Genomic DNA, 12402 nt, shown 5'->3' on the forward strand with positions numbered 1-12402 from the left:
GGCAAAACCCATGGGTTCATAGTGACTGTTACCACCTTTTTTGTTTGACTCCTGAAAATACATCTTAATTATGCAGGGGGGGGGGGAAGATTACCATAGAAAAAGGAAGACTTGGCAGCCTGATACCAGGCTCTGGGAGAATTCAGGCCTTTTGTTCCATGTGCTTGTCCTCTAGGGCCCGGCGATTGAGACGTCGGAGCCTACACTGTACTCCCCTCCCCCCTGGAAACCCCCCAGAAGGAGTCCAGTTATACCAAGCATCTCATCTTTCGCAGGTAACTTAGTGAGGGGCTGCGAGGGCCCTGAGCCGATCACACCGTTCTAACCACCCCCTCCACCCTCCTGTTCATATCCGCCGCCCGCCCCATGCACAACTCCATTCTGAAACCCTGAATTTCCAACCACAGGATTCTGTTCCGCCAGACAGCTTTTCTCATAGGGAGCATCTGTCCTCGTACTTTTGCAAGGAAATTTTCAATTCAGGTATAACAGAAAGTCAGGAAAGGCCACAGATCGGAGGTGTGCAATCAGACAGATTTCACAAAGCAATGCTCCCTTTGTAACCAGCACCCAGATTAGGTCTTGGTGTCTCCTTTTGGGATACAGTCATCACTTTACTGGCTCTGTGGGTTAGCTGTGACTGTTCTGGAATTTTGTATCAGCGGAATCATCCAGCATGTACCCTCATGTATCTGATTCCTTCTGCTCGATATTGTGTTCAGATCTGTCTGTGATGTTCTCTGTGGTTGTGTCTCTCATTCTCAGCTGTGCAGCTCCATGTAAGAAAAGACCACAAAGTGTTCATCTGATCTACCATGGATGGATGGATGCTGGGGTGTCTCTCTTCTTTGGCAGTTATGAGACCGTGAAATCATCACATGTGTCTCTTGGTGCACTTTTGTATGCCACCGTGGGGTTCCTCCTATGGAATGCTGGGTTCTAGGATATGAGTTTGCTCAGCTTTAGTACATATTGTCAAAAAGTTCTCCAAAGTGGTTTTAACAAACTTTATACCACCTGTGGTGTTTAGGAATTTTGGTGGTCCTGGACCTTCCCCAATACTTGTATTGTCCAACTTTTTCATTTTAGCTACTCTGATAGTGGGCTCCCTGGAAATCTAATGATGAAAATTAATATTAATCAGCCTTCTTAAAAATTACTTTTCTTAAATTCATAAGTATGGTCCTTCATGCCTTGGAAGCAGCATGGGTCCTTGGACAGTGTATGAGTGTGTATGGAATCAGGTAGAAATGGGCTTGAATGTTGCTTCTGCCTCTTTTCAACTGAGTAACTATCTCCAAAAATGGTTTCTCATTTGGTAAAATTAGAATAAAGGACAAGAATTGAGTGAAGATTAAATGACCTAATGTCTAGGGGCGCCAGGGTGGCTCAGTGGGTTACGCCGCTGCCTTCGGCTCAGGTCATGATCTCAGGGTCCTGGGATCGAGTCCCGCATCGAGCTCTCTGCTCAACAGAGAGCCTGCTTCCTCCTCTCTCTCTCTGCCTGCCTCTCTGCCTACTTGTGGTCTCTCTCTGTCAAATAAATAAATAAAATCTTTATAAAAAAAAAAAAATGACCTAATGTCTAAACCCCGCAAAACCCTAAGGCAGTCTAGAGTCAGTAATGGTGTGCTGTTTATGCCCCACTCTCAACAGATTTTCTTTTTCTTTTTCTTCAAAGATTTTATTTATTTGTCGGAGAGAGGTGGTGGGGGGTGGTGGGACACAAGCAGGGGAAAGGCAGCCAGAGGGGAAGCGGGCTCCTTGCCGAGCAGGGATCCTGATGTGGGGCTCGATCCCAGGACCCTGGGATCATGACCTGAGCCAAAGGCAGCCGCTTAACCCACTGAGCCCCCCAGGTGTTTCTCTCTCTCTCTCTCTCTGTCTCTCCTTTTAACAGAAATTCATATTTGCTGCAGAAAAGCTTGCTTCCCTTAGCCAAGCACGAGGGTCGTGTGTGGCCGTGAGCTGCTGCCAACCGTGACCAAGAACGATGAGCTGACACACGGTCTCTGTTTTCTTCCTAGATAATACGAATTTTCATAGTTTTCCCATGGCCATTTCTAAAATTATAGAGGATGACACTTAAAAGAGAGATTGGAAACCATCCAGCCCAACAATTCGTTACACAGGAACTGAGCCTCAGAGAGGCTGAATGACTCTTCCAAGACCCCACCGGTCACTGCGGTCTAGAGGCAGCTAGAACTCAGACCCCCTAGTTGTAACATGCTGCCAGTTTCACAGTGTTTGGTGGCTCTAATAATCAGGACATGAACCTGTTTTTTAAGTGATCATGAAAAGGAAAGTTTCACATATGCAGTTAGTGTAATTAATCAGTTGCTCACAATAAATTCCTAAAAGATTGGGTGCCTGGGTGGCTCAGTGGGTTAATCCTCTGCCTTCGGCTCAGGTCAGGATCTCAGGGTCCTGGGATCAAGCCCCGCATCGGGCTCTCTGCTCAGCAGGGAGCCTGCTTCCTCCTCTCTCTCTGCCTGCCTCTCTGCCTACCTGTGATCTGTGTCTGTCAAATAAATAAATAAATAAAATCAGGTGGTTTATAAAGCGGGATAGGTAGGATATAGTTAAAGGTTTTCTTGCTGCCTTCTGAGATCAGCAAATGGTGTTGAATGAATGGCAGTGATGAAGCTCTCAGAGTGTCCAAAGAAAGATGTAACAAACTGGGAGAGAGGAGCATTTCCTCTGGGAAAACCCATACTTTCTAACTCCCACATTTGGGAAGCATGTTACAGTTAAGCTGCAAAAAACAAACAAGGCAACTTGTCAAAACGGAAGAACTTTTGGCCACAGCGGCTGCGGGGATTGGGGGCCGGAGAATGGGGATGGGGAGGAAGGGGGGACATTTGATCCCAGGGAAGCAAGGACAGGCCTGGAGAAAAAAGGCTGTAAAGGAGCTGCGAAAGCCCTCCGGGAACAGGGCCCTGCCCTCACTGAAGGACCTCTCTAAAATAACCCAGAAGACCACAGCAGGCATCTCACTGAGAGCATTCTGCACACGGGTTTCTCAGGCTCCTCCATGAGCATTTTTCAGAATGGCGTCAACAGCGTGTGAAGGAAAATCTCATCTTCTGAGGTTCACATTTGTGCACATTTGTGCAACGGTGTTTGCGGGTGGTAGAGATGCTGCAGGAAACCTCTGATGGAGTGCATTCGAGGTCTTAGAAATTTCCGAAGATGGGATTCTGCAGACAGGAAAGCAGAGCGGGTGTTAGACCTAGGGCCTCCGTGCCTGGGCCGGGGAGCCTGAAGTTAGGGCCTCTGCAGACCTAGGACCCGGAGAAAGGAGAACAACAGGACCTAAATATGGACGGGCACCCCCGCCCCCAGGTTCAACATCTGTAAAACGCTGTTAGAACTGTGTTCTAACTGTACCCTTACGGAACCCTCTTACACAGTGGGTGGGAATGCAAACAGGTGCAACCACTCTGGAAAACAGTATGGAGGTCCTCAAGAAGTTAAAAATAGAGTTACCCTATGACCCAGCAATTATACTCTTAGGTATTTGCCCAAAGAATGTAAAAACACTAATTCAAAGGAATACATGCATGGTTGTGTTTTCAGCAACATTATCAAGCAGTAGCCAATTATGGAAATGGCCATCGACTGATGATGAATGGATAAAGATGTGACATATATAGATGGTGGAATATTACTCAGATGTCAACAAGAAGGACATCTTGCTATTTGCAACAACAGGGATGCAGCTAGAGGGTAAAAGGTTAAGCAACGTAAGTCAGTCAGAGAGAGAAGGATACCATGTGATTTTAGTCCTATGTGGAATTTAAGAAACAAAGCAGGTGAACATGGGGAGGTTGAAGAAAGTGAGGTAAGCCAGAAAACAGACCCACCTGTAGAGAACAAACTGAGGGTTACTGGAGGGAAGGTGTGTGTGGGGCTGAAACAGGTGATGGGCATGAAGGAGGGCACTGGTTGTGATGAGCACTGGGCGTCGTACTGGAAGTGTAGGATCACTAAATTCTGTACCTGAAACTAATATGGCATGGTATGTTAATTAGCTGGAATTCCAATAAAAACCCAAAAGGAACAAAAATAACCATACCCTTACATCATCAGTACCTTTAAAATTCTCTCTTTTGTTCATGCATCCTTCTTCATGTGTCTTCACAAATGCTTAGCAGGAAGTGGGGCACCTGGATGGCTCAGTCAGTTAAGCCTCTGACTCTTGATTTTGGCTCAGGTCATGATCTCAGGGTGGTGAGATCAAGTCCTGTGTCAGGCTCTGCACTCAATGCAGAATCTGCTTCTTCCCCCCCACCCCAAATAAATAAAATCTTGGGGCACCTGGTTTATGTTAAATAGATTTATGTTTATATAATTAATAATTAATATAATTATTATATATTATATATCATATATTTCTATATTATATTATATCATATAAAATAGAAAAATAATAATTAAATAAATAGGTTTATGTTAAATAGATCCATTAGAACAAATGTGAAAACTAGTTTAAAATTTTTGAAAAACAAAACTCACAAATGAAAAGTTGTTCTACAAGTTACTAGAATTTATTATGGTGGTACAGTAATTAAGACAACATGATACAGTACAAGAATAGATACATACATCAGTAGGACAGAGTGTAGAGTGTGGAGATGGTGCAGACTGTCAAAGAATAGTGTGGAAGGTACTGACTTTAAGTAATGGTATGGGAAGGAAGAACTGGGATCATCCAGGATAGATAGGGAGGGTATAACATGAAATAATGACTTCATACCATATACAAACTGAACTCCAGATGACTAAAGGAACAACTGAAAAGTCCTGGAAACATACTAGAAGAAAACACAGAAGGTTATTTTTGTAGAATTCTGGTGAAGAAAACAGTCATGAACAAGACCCAAAGGTAGAAGTAATAAAATGCATGATAGCAGGACACACAGTTATAATTGCTGCATAACAACATATAGGTAACAAAGTTGAAAACAAATAAAGACTGATAGAACATTTGCCATATACAGGAGCAAAATACTTGGCTCAGTGGGTTAAAGCCTCTGCTTTCGGCTCAGGTCATGATCTCAGGGTCCTGGGATCGAGCCCTGCATTGGGCTTTCTGCTCAGGGGGGAGCCTACTTTCTCCTCTCTCTCTGTCTGCCTGTCTGCCTACTTGTGATCTCTGTTAAATAAATAGATAAAATCTTTATAATAATAAATAAATAAAAATCTTTATAAATAAATAAATAAATATCTTTTTTTAGAAAAATGCTTGGCCGGATGTAAGTTCTCCCTTCGGATTTCAAGCAGAAATGCTACAGTGTGGGGCCAGCTGGTATCTGAGGGTACCTCCCAAGCCCAGAATGGGAAGGGCATCTCAGCCACACCAGCACGCTCACTCCCTGCTGCTTGAACGGCTTCTTACCTTTGCATTAGTCATCCAGCATACGCAGATCAGTCATTAGCCTCCCTCCGTGTGTTGGTGACCAGCAGGGCACTGACCGTAGTGAGTTCAGTAGACAGTGGGCCTGCGCTCCAGAAATCTCACATCCACCAGACACATAGACAGGTCAGTCAGCTATTCACAACCATAGCAGAAATCACAAGTGCTGCAACCAGTCTGGCTGGTCCTCTGGAAGGCTTCCGGGGACGACTGAATGTTGAAGTGACCGATTAGAAGGCCCCATAAATGTTCTCGAAGCACCACACTGTCAGGAAGATTGGGTCATGTTGTGTTACTTAAAAAACGCAAATGAGTTTTTGGAGTAAAGCAAAAAGTACCTCTCAAAGACATTTTTATTTTTTAACAAATCCTCCCCTTTCCTCCAAAGTCGAGGAGAGAGGCAGAGGGGTCCATCCAGGGATCAAGTAAGCCTGAAATGACTGTCCCCCACCGCCGTCCCCACTGCTCATTTTACAGTTCCAGTGTGGCTGCCTGTCATACCCTGAGTGTTCTTTCTTTTCTATAGCTCTCTTTCCCATGAGATCGAGCAGAGTGACATTACAGACTCAGAAGGGGAGGTCAGACCCTCCTGTCCTTTGACACACTAGGATCTGAAGTAAGTTCCTGATGCCCACATGGCCTTTTGAGTGTTTAGCAAAATATATGGTGGCTATAGTTCATAATTTGCAATTTGCCAGAAGAGTAGATCTTAAGTGTTCTTACCCCAACTCCTCCCCGCAAAAAACTATCGGGGAGGAGACGGATGTGTTAATCACCTTGATTATGGTAATCATTTCACACCACACAAGTACATTAAACCATCACATTGGACACCGTAAATAGATACTCTGTTCACTTGCCAGTTTTTCCTTAGAATTTTGGGGTCGTCAGAGATGATATTATCCCAGCGTGTGTTGTGAGTAGAAAATACTACGATGCATTTTCTCCTCCTGGTCAGTGTCTGAATTTCTTCCGAATATAATCTCTGTCGTGACCGCTCCACTGAAACTCACCAGAGAAAGGCTCGAAGAATTTACTACTACAGTCACTCTGAGCTCAATCTGGCACATGCCTTTCCCTCTTTATCTGCGAGATCCTTTTGCAGGATGTGACAACGTGGTATCTGCTTCTGTCTTCTGCCTTGGGGCACTCTCCCTGTCCTGGTTCTCCTGTCTCCTTGTTCGTGTCTTCGGCAGCCTCTCCCTTCGGGAGGACGCCGGAGGACGCCGCTGCGGTAGTTGAGCTGGGTATAATCTATCATCTTCCTAATGCCTCCGGTAATGAGCTTCATTGGAGCTTGTGAGAAGTGCAGCGTCTCAGGTTCCCCGAGAGCCTCTGAATCTGCATTGCAACAAAATCCTGGGCCATTGAGATATTCCTGAAGCTCTGAGAAGTGGTCTGAGGAGCTCCGGACGTCCCGAGATTATTCTACGTGGGTGGCTAGATGCAAGTGGGGAACCTGTCTGTTTCTTGGCAGCCCAAATGGACCCAGGGCAATCCATCTGGCCGCTCTTTCCCAGTGTCCCTCTCACATTGCCGTCTCTCTCTGTGAGTTCAGGTGCCGTCCTTCCCGGCAGGAGGGCCATGGATGGGATGAGCAGCTTCTGGCTTTTCTTTTTCTTTTCTTTTTTTTTTTTTTTAATTAAGATTTTATTTATTTACTAGAGAGAGAGAGCAGGGTCACAAGTAGAGGGGAGTGGGAGAGGGAGAAGCAGGCTTCCCACCAAGCAGGGAGTCTGATGCAGGGCTCGATCCCAGGACCTTGGGATCATGACCTCAGCTGAAGGCAGATGCTCAATGACTGAGCCAACCAGGCACCCCGCTCCTGGTGTTTCTGGTAGCACGCTACAGATGCTTGTCCTCCAAGGCTGGGGTCCCCGCCCTCTAGCTTGGCTTGTCTGTCTACACATAGATGGCCCAAGAGGGCTTATTTGTCATGCCTGTCTCCTTCCTGGTAACCTGTATGAAAAACTGACCTCACTACATGGATGTTGAGCAACGTGATTAATGGCAAAAGGAAGTACTTTTTGGTTTGACAAATAATTGTTTCCATTCTTTCATCTGAAAATCATTCACTTTCACAGGAAAAAGAATGTCTGACAACAGTGAGGACATTTATGTGGAAATGACCCATCTGAAAAGGCAAATACTCATTCTCCCTCTTAATCAGCGAGTAAGTGGTGATGGGAGAAATTTTCACCTGCTGTATTGCGTGTCTATCTTCCTTCCTTGACTATCTGCTCCATGAGGACAAAGACCATTTGTAGCTCTAACAACAAGCTGGGACCTGGCACACATTCAGGGCCCAATAAACATTTGATGAATGATACATGAGCCCATTTGTCCTCCATAGAACACTGTTGACACATCTTCAAACACTCATCTGGACTGGACACTCTTCATCAGGTGGTGTAGTAGTAGTATTTTATTTTCCACTGGTTGCAGTGTCCTCAGACTTAAAAAGGCATTATTATCATTGTTTGTAAGAAGAAATGTTGATGGAAACGAGTCAAATGGCATGATGGTTTGAAACTTGCCAGGTGTCATTTTTGGGAGATTAGATAACTGTGTTTTCTGGTAGAGTGAATTGCCTGTTTGTTGCAAGTTAAGACTTTGCTGGACTGGTTTACAGGGCCAGGGGGAGAGAGATAAGTGAATCTTCTAGTGAGAGGTCATCTGTTTGGAAAGCGGGGAAGATTCCATGAACAAGATCCAAGTGTTACAACACAGGGAAGTGTCTCAGACTGCAGGGAGATGAAGCCCCGGACGGAACATTCAAACAAAAGTCCTTCACGCCATCCTCTCAGGAAAGCCCACCGAGTTCAAACCTCTGAGTGCCAGAATGTTTACAGCCACGAGTAGATTTGGGGGTAAAACCCTGAGACCAAAGGAAAAGTGAATCTTCAGCTGATATTCACGGGAAAAATGGCTCCTTCTCCTTTCCTTGCTTCTGCTCTTTCAGACGCCATTTTGCCCGCAGGGGTGCAAGCAGAGAGGATTACCCCTTCCCCAGGCCCGGAGAAGACAGATGTGTCATCTCAATGGCATCGTGTGCTTCCCTTCCTCTCAGGTAAAGGCTTGACCATTAGAGGAATGTCTCAGGCATCTTTTTGTTTTCCTTTACAGGAAGAACAAAAAGGTCCTTCCCGCCTAGAGTTTCATTTGTCCTAAGAGCCAACGGGCTGGAGCCATGTTCTTTGTTGTGTCTTTCTCTTCATCCCCCTGCCCAGCCACAACGACTCTATGACTTCGCTTCTTTCTATAGAACTCACGGTTCAGAGAATTCCCATTAAGAACAGACTAGAAATACAACCTCTGCAGCAGAAGGGGCAGTTTTTCTCTTTCATTTTAGATGGCCACCAAGCTTTCCAGGATACCTTCAGTTCATGGAACTTCTTCACACTAGAAGAAACCTCCCCTTACAATAAAAAGGCATTTCTGTGACGCAGTCAAGTGTGTGCTGTAATGAATTCAGTCAGCTAACACGTATATTTGTCATCCTGATGTGACTGGTGACCTTGACTGGAAAGGGAGTGCCTCCTGTTAGGATCTGTTCAGTGCAGGGGGCCCCAGGCTGTCTGATTCCATCAAGTCAGGCCGGATGGCACACTCGGAACTTGGTAGGAGGACAGGTCTCGTGTTAAGTGTCTCACCACAGAGAAGTGTTTAAAAATGAAATCAACATATCATTTGATTTTTTGAAAAGTCATTTCCGACCGTTGAGTGACTTTAGGCCACATTAGGGAAGCTTTATTATCCAGGAATGTTTAGAGGGTGGATCTGAGCCCACTTTCTAAAAGAAATGTTAACAGTCTACTGAGACAGTCTCCATGAATCAGGCACAAACTCACCAGAGGACTGTCCTCCCAAAGAGCCCTTTGAGACCCTACCACACCCAGAGGTCTCTCTCCCCCTCTGCAACCTCAAACAGCCATGTTCAGCTCACACCTCCTTCCTCCCTGCTCTCCGCCTGGCTCCTGGCTCGCCAGACCGCAGACACCCCGTCCTCTGGTTGTGTGAATTTTCTTCTAGCAGCTGTTGTGTAAGGCTGCATCCACCACAGTCTTGCCCATCAGCGGCTCCCCTCCCCTCTCACGGCCCCAGATGGAGGCGGCCCCCAGAGCTTCTGGGCACCCCCTCCCTTCCATTCAGAGTCTGGCTCACCTAGAGAGCGGCCGTTCCTACCAGCGGCTGATCTCTGATGCGACTCGTCAGCCAAGGTGCTTGTGTCTTCCTCCCTGCCTCCATTTCTGGGTTTTTCCATGCTCCGTTCCTCTGCACAACTGCAAGGTGTTCTTCACGGTATAGCTCGAGCATGGCGTCCCTTAGAAAGCTTTGTTCTAAATGCCCTCTGTCCTCTCCTCACCAAAAACCAGCAGGGCACGTGCTTGTTTTAACTTCTTTTCCACCAAGTCCCATTCTGTCTCTGTCATTGACTGAGTTCCTTTGGGCCAGGGGCCAGCGCATTGTCTTGCATTCCAGAAATGGCGGTGAAAGGGTAAATTGATTGGTTAATTAATTGTTTACAGTAGCATACCTTCAGTGCAAAGATCGCCTTAAAATAATCCACACACTAGGCTATTTTAGAATGATGACTAGGCTAATCTATGATCAGCAAACGTTTTAAGTCTAGGTCACAAATTCCTCTCTAGTCTACTGGCTTGCTGTAAGAGATGTTGGTTCCTCTATGTTACCAGTTTCATCTTAAATTTGTTGTCAGGGAAAAAATGCGGCTATCGATCCTTCCTGGTGTGACCTAGTAAGTTTCGGTTAATTCATGAAATAATGGGGACATGGTGAAACCAAGGAGTAAAAGAGGCATTCCTGGGCATGTAAATATCTGTTCAAGCAACTAAGAAATTAATGTTCGAAAGTTACTTAATTAGCATAACCATTCCTTTTATAAACAAATATAAAGAAAATATCACTAAAAATATTTTATATTTTTGTTGCAGATGATATGCTCCAGGAAGGATGCATTCTTAAAAGCTTTTTGGTCTTTACTTCCCTTTTAACAGAGAATCTGGAAAAATGCATTTCTTCATAGTTGAAGTGTACCTATTTTGTAAAATGTGTTTGGAGTTGCCTTGTATACGAATGATTGCAGGCAATATCCTGAGGATTTTCAGCTCGTGTTTACCACGTGCCTCATTTCTCGAGGCTTTGGAAGAGGAGCTGAGCTTCGGATCTGCAGTGTCTCCCTGATACAAATGCCAGTTCGAGATGCTGTTTCTGAGAAGGAAAGCCTGCATTAGAAGACAGAGACGGGGATCAAAATGTGCAGGGAATGCAATAAAAGACTAGAGAGCATCAGATGTGTCCCAGCTCAGACACAGAATTAAAGCTGCATGTGTGTGTATGTGTGTATACCCAAGTGTGTGCGTGTGTGTGTAGTTCCAAAGTCTAGGTAGGGAGAGGACATGAAGGAACAGGGATATGGGCAAGAAAGCTATAGCTGAAGTTACAGGAAAAAACTTTGCTCTAGATTATTCATGCTTTTAAAATGCTCAGACTTGTCCATCTTTTCCCCTTGTGCGATTGGCACAAAATGTCCTTGTGACATCCCGTACTACTTCAGTCAAAGTCTAAAAGCTTTGTTTCAGCATGTTTCCTTGATAGCAATGTGTTTCCCAGCTCTACCAAGTTTTGTAAACATTAAGCGTGAGACTCACTAAATCATTCAAAACAGAAGTTAAATACGACGTCCATGGACCAAGCATGGCTTCAGGGACTTCCTTGACTGTGTTAAGTCTTCAGATTTTCCAGAAATTTCCAGTATAAGCCCCAAATTAGTGTGGCATTTATGCTATTCTTTGGTTGTAAGTTATGGTTGAAAAACTATAGGGGACCCTGTATGAATACCAATTGGGGATCTTGGGATTTGTCGAATGCAGGTTTGGACAGGGGGTAACTAGGGCAAGATGGGCCCATCGTGGGCAATGCACTTTGCTGACTTGAGGCCGACAGAACGAGGAGGAACCTTTACCGCATGGTTGTCCCTTGGGTGCACCGTTCTTCTCCACGGCCCTTTTGGGGGGACAAAGCACTACCCAAGGCTGTCTGCCCTTCTTGCCCAGGACAGACTAAACTAAATTCTTCCCCTGTGATTCTAGGTCTTTGGTATTCCCTGCTGCTCAAACATTCCAGATTTTTACCCGAGAAGGTTCATGGTTCCTGATGTTCTTTAATAGTCCTATAAGTGAGCCATCCCCCATTCTGTTGGTTCAAACCCCTTAGCACCTGTCAGGATTGTTTATGACCCTTTCATCATTCTGGTACTTGCAACGCTCTGTGCAGAGGCACCTCCTGGAGAGCTTGTGAAGAAGCAGATAATTAGAAGAGGGAGATTGTTTAATTTTACCAAGATGAAGCATGGCATAGAGAGAAAGAATTCTTGGTCATGAACCAAGTATGCACCATTGAAACCATGTGCTTTCCAAAAATGACGTCTATCTCTATAAGAAAAGAGTCACAGTGACTGAAAATTATAAGCTATCATGCTTTATGCTGTCCATCCCACTTCGAGGGGGAGAGTCACCTGTCACCAGGGCACAGGCAGAAGCCAGGCTCACCCATTACCAATAGCACCGCGGGCTCCCCCGTTGGGGTGCTGGCTCTTCCCACGAAGCCGACACCTACGTAGGGATGACTGTTCTTTGCAAGACCTCTGCCTTACAGCGTGTGCTTCTAAATGAGTTGTGTAATTAAACCTTTGTCTTGAGGAAAGTGTAGATTCACTGTTGCTGTAGGAAATGATATGGAGAAGTCCCATGGGCCTCTCACCCAGTCTTCCTGATGGGAACGTGTTGCAATATCACAGCCGAGATAGGAATGCCAGCGCAGGATTTCTATCCCCGCAGGGAGCCCTCTGGTTTCGCTCTTCCAGACGTGCCCACTTCTGGGCGCCAGCTAGGTCCTTCTCCAAAAAGCAGCAGGTATTTCAAAGACACAATCTAGCGTGCCTGGGTGGCTCAGTTGGTGAA

At 45.4% G+C, this 12402-nt stretch overlaps 1 long non-coding RNA gene across 2 annotated transcripts; it reads right to left on the minus strand.

The window, feature by feature from the left end:
- Window positions 1–3693: 3693 nt before the first annotated feature.
- Window positions 3694–9824, minus strand: LOC309845055. Of its 2 annotated transcripts, XR_014301004.1 has the most exons (4): window positions 9584–9824; window positions 5402–5684; window positions 4760–4817; window positions 3694–4008 (listed from the first exon to the last, which is right to left on the minus strand). It is a non-coding gene; the product is annotated as an uncharacterized lncRNA (long non-coding RNA). The 2 variants fall into 2 exon arrangements; XR_014301005.1 differs by lacking the exon at window positions 3694–4008 and having other exon boundaries at window positions 4571–4817.
- Between the last annotated feature and the right edge of the window lie 2578 nt (window positions 9825–12402).

This window comes from Mustela nivalis (assembly GCF_964662115.1).
Source record: "Mustela nivalis genome assembly, chromosome: 12".
NCBI lineage: Eukaryota > Metazoa > Chordata > Mammalia > Carnivora > Mustelidae > Mustela > Mustela nivalis.